The sequence below is a fragment of the Gossypium hirsutum genome, chromosome A10, assembly GCF_007990345.1.
Source record: "Gossypium hirsutum isolate 1008001.06 chromosome A10, Gossypium_hirsutum_v2.1, whole genome shotgun sequence".
NCBI lineage: Eukaryota > Viridiplantae > Streptophyta > Magnoliopsida > Malvales > Malvaceae > Gossypium > Gossypium hirsutum.
Window position 1 is genome coordinate 46,047,642 of NC_053433.1, and position 7,454 is coordinate 46,055,095.

The 7,454-nt window shown below is 32.4% G+C and overlaps 1 non-coding gene across 1 annotated transcript; it reads left to right on the forward strand.

Annotated features, from left to right (window-relative positions):
* Positions 1–395: 395 nt before the first annotated feature.
* Positions 396–501, forward strand: LOC121208680 (small nucleolar RNA R71). The gene has a single exon (XR_005903811.1). It is a non-coding gene; the product is annotated as a small nucleolar RNA R71 (small nucleolar RNA).
* The last annotated feature ends 6,953 nt before the right edge of the window (positions 502–7,454 follow it).

Here is a 7,454-nt window from a genome sequence, read left to right on the forward strand (position 1 = left end):
GCTACCCATGTAGTACATGGATTCTGGGTTCATTGGACATTCTCTGAATAGATGACCTTCCCTACAATAGACATAGGCTACATTTTCAAATTGATTCAGTGGTTGTGCTGCAAAACTCTTAAACCCATTAATGGTAAAAATTTTCAGCGTTGAGGATATCGAGGATACTTGAGATGCAAGTGATGTTGTCTACTTCATGTATTCCAGCAACTAGTCTTCTTGACACTGCTCGATTGGTTGGCCATTGATAATTGCTGCTGGAAATCTTCTTGATGATTTCATAAGCCTTATTTTAAGACTTAGAAAGGAGAGCATCATTAGCAGAAGTGTCCACTACCATCCTCGTGTGAGCATTTAAACCATTATAGAACATCTCAAGTTGGATGCATTGAGGGATTCCATATGAGGGAACTTCTGTAATAATTCATTGTACCTTTCTCATGTCTCATACTAGGACTCATCATCCATTTGTTGGAAAGTAGTGATCTCGTTCTTCAATTTAGCATTCTTGCTAGGCGGAAAATACTTCCTGAGGAATCTTTTTGCTAACTCTTGCCATATGGAAATTGAATTTGGTGGCAATGAGTTCAACCAGGCTCGAGCTCTGTCCCTTAATGACTATGGGAATAGCTTAAATCATAGTGCATCTTCGGGTACTCCAGCTAACTTGAAAGAATCACTCACCTCCATGAACAGTCTTAAGTATAGGTGAGGATCTTCACTAGGCATTCCACTGAATTGGCCCACTATTTGAAGCATCTAAAACATGCCTGCCTTCAATTTGAACTATTGTGCCTCAATTTTGGGTCTCTTAATACCCAGATTAAGATCGTGAAACACTGGCACGATATACTGTCTTAGAGCTTTATCCCTATCAGCACCAATAAGGATAGGATTTTGAGCAGGGTTTTATTCGTGTCCTTGATTCGGATTTTCGAAGTTCATCTCTTTAGTTCATCTCTTTGTTTCCTTCTTTCTCTATAGGGAGTAAATCAATGATTTGGTCAATACTAATAAACACCTGAAATAAACACAGAAAATTTAATGAAGTTAAATTGAATAGGAAAATAAACCAAAATGCAAAATTAACAAATTCACAAATAATGACTTTTTAAAATAATCCCCGGTAACATCGCCAAAAACTTGGAACGACAGAAATGTGCAAGTGTACATAATCACAACAAGTAATAAAGTGACAAGCAAATGTCAAGTTATCGTACCCACAGGGACTATGAAAATAATTATTTATGAATGGAATTTAAAACACTTTGGCGAAGAAAAATATTTTGCTTTGAAGAGGTGATTAAAAACTAAGATTTTTAACTGAGTAAAATAAATAAAAATAAAATAAAAGTTCCAATGCATGATTTTAGAAGATGATTTTAATCAAGATGACATCATTGTGAAAGATTAATTACATTTCTTAACTTCGAATTATTAAACTCATTTTTATGTTGTTACGAATAAATTCACAAAAACTCGATAATTTGCTAACTTATGAACATACTTACCTACCAAAATCCATTTATCTCTTGACTATATCTCTATGTCAATTAAACCAATGAAACAAATTTTAATAAGCAGATGTGTTAATACACATACATACTTATGAAATTAAAATAATCTCTTGTAAATATCTCTATGCCAATTCAAACAATTAATTCAATCTCATAAGCACATAAAAGATTAAATGAACTAACAATGTCTTGAAACAGTTTAATCACAATAATCTTCCAAGTTATGCAAGGCTAATGTATCGTTAGATACCGTTGCTAATTTAACCCTCAACTACCTTAGATGATTAAACATGCACTAATTAAGTATCGTGTCAATTAATTACAATTTCAATCCGTTTAAATAATTAATTCATTAGTTATCTTACAATTGTAATACAAGAATAACTTAGTCATGGTTTTACTTAATCAAACATCTTACCGAGGCGTATAACAACACAAACACAAATTTAATAACTCAAGTAGACAAAATGCAATCAACCTAACATGAATTAAATTTAAGCCATATTAATTAAATTGAACATATCAACATCACAAATATTCATAGACATGTTTCTCTAAGGCTTAACTAGTTTGCTCTGCTCCTCCTTCTCCGCTTATTCTATTGAACCGAGGCTTCCAAAAACACCCGAATGCTACTCCAAATGGTGGTTGAATGACTCTTTTTCAAGAGGTGAATTCGGCAATGGGATAGGGGAAGAAATGAAGGACAATGGAAGGGAATGAAGAGAGAAAAATGAGAGATAAGTGAAGAGATGAGAAGAGTTGAGATGTGTTTGAAGTGAGTAGCAAAGGGGTGTATTTATAGGTTGATAAGGCTGCTAAAAATAGCCAAAATCAACAGCCAAAGACTCCCCCCATTTCCAGCCACGCATGTGGCATGTTTGAAGATTTCAAACATGTTATTTTAAGGTAGGGGCAAATCTAGAAAGGCATAAATAGTGGAGGGGTTTGAATGCAATTTGAAGGAGTCCTCAAGGGCCATTTTGCAAGCCAATAATCAGCCAAGCAAGCTGATTGGGTCAGCATGTGGGACGGTTTTGGGCTGCCCAGTGCTCGGTTGGATCGGTTTTCTAGGTTTAACTCAACTAGGCCCCTTTTCATAATTAATTAACAATAATTTATTTAACCCAAATTAAATTGAATTAAAATTAACATTAATTAAATTATAAATTAATACACATAATTTGGACCATCTTCAGCTGAAAAATTAATTTCCCTTGATGCTTCAAAATTGCTTCTCGGTTTTGCGCTTCTAGTAGTGTCTTTTGAGTCACTTTTCGCCCTTTGTGCAAATCAGTCGAAAATAATAAAAATTAATCAAAATTTGATATAAAATTAATTAAAATTCAAATTTTTCATAATTTTAGTGCAATTTAATTATTTTATGATTATTATTTATTTTCCGACACGAATTTTACCGAAACTGCAAGAATTTGAGTTAAAAAGAGCATGAAAAAGTGTGTATATTTTCGTGTTTCCACCAAGCTGTGTGGAGCACGTGGTCGTATTTGATTACACGGTATGAATAGGTAGGCCATGTGGGCATATGGGCTAACTGGTTGGGCCGTGTGGGCAGTGTGGGCCCATTTTTTAAAAATGTTCCTTTAAGCCCGTTTGACTAAAAAAATTGTAATTATGTGGGGTCCGTTTGGCTGAAATAAGACTCAAAATTAACATCTGTCAATATGTGATACGGTTAAGGTAGGAGAAAAACTTATGTACAATCTGTGTTGTAATAATTTTGAAAGCATAATTACGTGTAAAAGCATGCATGGCACTTGTATGTAGAATAACTGTTACTATAAGCAATATGATATGTTATGTTTTGTGAAAAAAAATATGTTTAGGTATGCATACCATACCATTCATGTGATATGTACGTATGTTATTATGATTGTAGAAGTGCATTGGGGTGGGTTTTGATATGATGGAGGAAGTGTTTTCTAGTAGTATTCCTGTAGTTAAACCGCAATATTTGTCTGGTAGCTCAGCTGCACGATTATGAGTGCATACCGCATGACTCAGTGTGATGATTGGATGGTTGGACTCTTGTAGTCCTTTTTAGTGTGATAAGTTGTGTGTAGTGGATCGGGATAGGATTTGTACTAATTTGATATGACATTCTGATCTGATATATGTTTCTGGAAAGATGACATTCTAATTTGATAAATGTTTTTGGTAATATGACATTTTGATATGATAGTTGTATATGTGCATGTTATAAGTAAAATTTATGTTTGTGGTCCGAGTCACACACTAAGCTTCTTGCTCACTCATTTGTTTCATTCCATTTTAGGTGACCCTCAGGCTTAGGATTCTGGAGCTCAGTTTGCACATTTTGGTTTAAGTATGTTTTTGATTGAATTATGGACTTTATGAACTTTTGGATTTATTTTTATTTTGGGACGTTTTTAATGCTTTTAACATTTATTTCATAAACATGCTATTTTAAAAAAAATTGTATTTTCCTCTAAGACGACCTAATTTGATGGAATTCCATTGTTATTAGAGATAAGAATTCTTAAAGTTTTTCCCACTGCAAGGTTTTAAAAATTAAAAACGATGTTTTACAACTCAATGGTTAAGTATACGAGATTGTTTTAATAAAATTTGTAAAACAAGGTTTTCGACAAGGTGTTTTCATGTGATCATTTGAATACTTAAGCTTTTTTATAAATTTAATAACTTTATTTCTCTGGATATTAAACTAAGATTTTACGAAAAATAAATGTGAATTTTTTACTTGAGGATGTAACCCTCATAATTCGATCGTAACGTCTAAGAGAGGTTTGGGGTGTTACATGAATAAAATGCAAATTATGTTTGAATATGTTTTTTTCATGTGTGATTGGATGAAAAAAAATACCATTTCTATAACTAAATTATCAAATGTTGTAACAGCCTGTTTTTAGGGTTAATCGGAACAGTGGTTTTGGGGCCACCAAATCCGACGAGTAGGTTTGTAAATATTATATTTAATATTTACGAGTTAATTGTGATTTTAAAAATGTTTTTGATATTGTGATATTTGTTTTATAAGTGATTTATTAAGTTCAAGTGGTATGACCCTAAGGTCAAGTGGGTTTAGGAAATGAGGTATCGGGAACTCATTTCTATAAACCGAGTCGTAAATATTTTTATAAATATTTACGGAGTGGCAAAAAGATGGTATTAAAGTTTCGTTGAAAAATTTTATCGTTTCGATAGTTAATTAAGCAAAAAAGGACTAAATCGCGTAAAATGCAAAAGTTGCATTCTAATTGTTTAAGTGTTTATTTTCCATGTTTTACTAAAGTATAAGTCCCTATTTATCAATTAAACCATTACTTTATGATAGTGGAGATTGGTGGTTTGGCATATATGAAATTATGTATTGTTATAAAGGGCAAAAAGGTAAATGGAACATTAAAATGTATTAAATAAAAATAAAACATAAAATGGCCATGCAAATTTTATCTCTTGGTCGAATATGGAGGAGAAAAGAAAGTCATTGAAGCTTCCTTAGTTTTGGCATTTGCATGAAGTGATTTAGGTATGTTTTGTGTTCGGTTTTTGATAATTTTTATGTTTTTGAGATCATTGCTTCGTATTCTAGCTAGCCCGTATCTTTGATTTCAAAACTGTTAAAGTATTTGAATGTTTCCATTATTGAGAGCATGAGTATTTTGATAGTTGATGATGGAAAATAAATTATTGTTGTTGGATATACATGTTTTGTAAAGTGAATTTTGGTAAAAATGTCAATTTTGGATTAAATTGTGAATTATTGAAATTATGTGGTTGAAAGTGTGAATAAATGAAAATATGGGCTGTTATGAAGTAGTAGTAAATTTGTCTAGGCATGGGTTTGGCCAAAACTGAATGAATTTAATTTTTCGAGCTTAGGGACTAAATTGTAAAGAAGTTGAAATATCAGGGGTAAAAATGTAATTTTTCCATAAAGTAATTTATGGGCTGTTTTAATACCATGAATTTTCGGTTAAGCTTAATTATGGTTAAAAATAGTTAATTTGCATTTTTTTGAGCTCAGTGACTAAATTGAATAAAAGTAAAACTTTAGGGGTAAAATAGTAATTTTACCAAAATATGAAATTGAGTTAAAATGAATAGAATATGAATTGTAATAGTTGAATTTGATTGATTAGATCAAGTTAAGCCTCGTACAAGTCTATATCGAGGGAAAAACGAAGTATCGGATTCGTCGATCTAATTTATCGTTACCGCGAACGAGGTAAGTTCGTATGCAATAAGCATTGTTAAATTTATGTTTCTAATGCTTTAATATCGTATAAATTGTATATACGTGAATATTTTAATGTCTGGCGACATATCGACAAAATGTGGCACTTAGTGAACGGGGCAATCAAATATGGTACTCAGTGTACGAAATATTGAGAATGGCACTCAGTGTACGAAATATTGAGAATGGCACTTAGTGTACGAAATATTGAGAATGGCACTTAGTGTGCGAGATATTGAGAATGACACTTCGTGTGCAAAATATCGAATGATTCAAAGGGCAATTATAAATTGTGATTGAATGATTAAAAAGAGTAAAGTGAACAAGTATACATGCTATATTATATTAATTGTTTATGAGACGACTTTATAATGGTGATATTCGGGCTTTGAGCCTAGCAAGCTTTAAGCTAGTGAATAATATTATCAGGCTTCGGGCCTAGCAGGCTATAATGCTGGTGAAATTATATTGGGCTTCAGGCCTAGCAGGCGAAATGTCGGTGAATGAGTTCAGACTTAAAGTCTAGCAAGCTTCATGCCAGTGATGAATTCGGGTTTAAAACCTAGCAGGCTAAATGCCGGTGATTTGATAAAAGTCTAAGACTATGAGACCTTGTGTTAAATCGGCAATTGAATTCGTTCAATACATTAAGTTGGCCAGGTATGTGATATATACGTATGCATGTTAGATCGATTGGAATTGAATCATGAATGTGAAATGAGAAGCATAGGTGAAAATGCCTATGTCATGTATGTGAGTAAGGGTAAAACCATCGTAAATTATCGATAAGGGTGGGCTATGTGCGGAACCATCTTATAATTGCTAATTTGAACGGTTGTGTGCGAATCATTGAGCATGATGTATTGTATTGAGATTATGCTTAAGTGAAATTATAGATATGTGATGAAATTGATTGGTGATATACATGTTTAAATAATGTGAATGCAAAGAATGTGTGAAAGAGTAAATTTGTAATAAATCTGCTTGGGACAGCAGCAGTAATGTGATTTTGGAAAATCACCATAAATTTTGGGAGTTGATTTAGAAGCTGAATAAATTATGTAATTAAAGCTTAATGAGTCTAGTTTCTTATAAAAGAAACCGTGTAAGCAAAAGAATTGCTGATAATGAGATATTTGAAGTGGCGTGGGATAGAGTCAAATGAATTCGGGGTCCCCTATTCTATTTTTAGAAAATCATTATAATTTGTATAAAAATTTTTATAAGATATAATTTATATGCTTATACTCCTTAATGAGTTTAGTTTCAAATGAAATCAATGAGAACATATTTTGAATTCTGTACAATGAGAAATTTGATTCGTAGTGAAGAGTGGTCAGATTAGTCAAATGGTGAAATAGGGGAAAGTTTAAGAAAAATCTGGTATTGGTCAAACCAAAAATTCTGAAAATTTTATGGATGGAATATATATGAGTCTATTTTCAGTGAAAATTAACGGCAATTGATTTGGAGTTTCGTAGCTCTAGTTATAAATAATTTAGTAATTGTTGCTCAGGAAGACAACTTGTAGTGAATTTGTGATTATGTTGTAAACATTGATAAAACTTGTTAATGAGTTGCTTATTGTTTTCATATGAACTTACTAAGCGTAAAGCTTACTCTCCCTTCCTTTCCCATGTTCTTTAGGATTGTTAGGTTTGCTCGGGTTGGAGTTCGTTAGAGATATTATCACACTA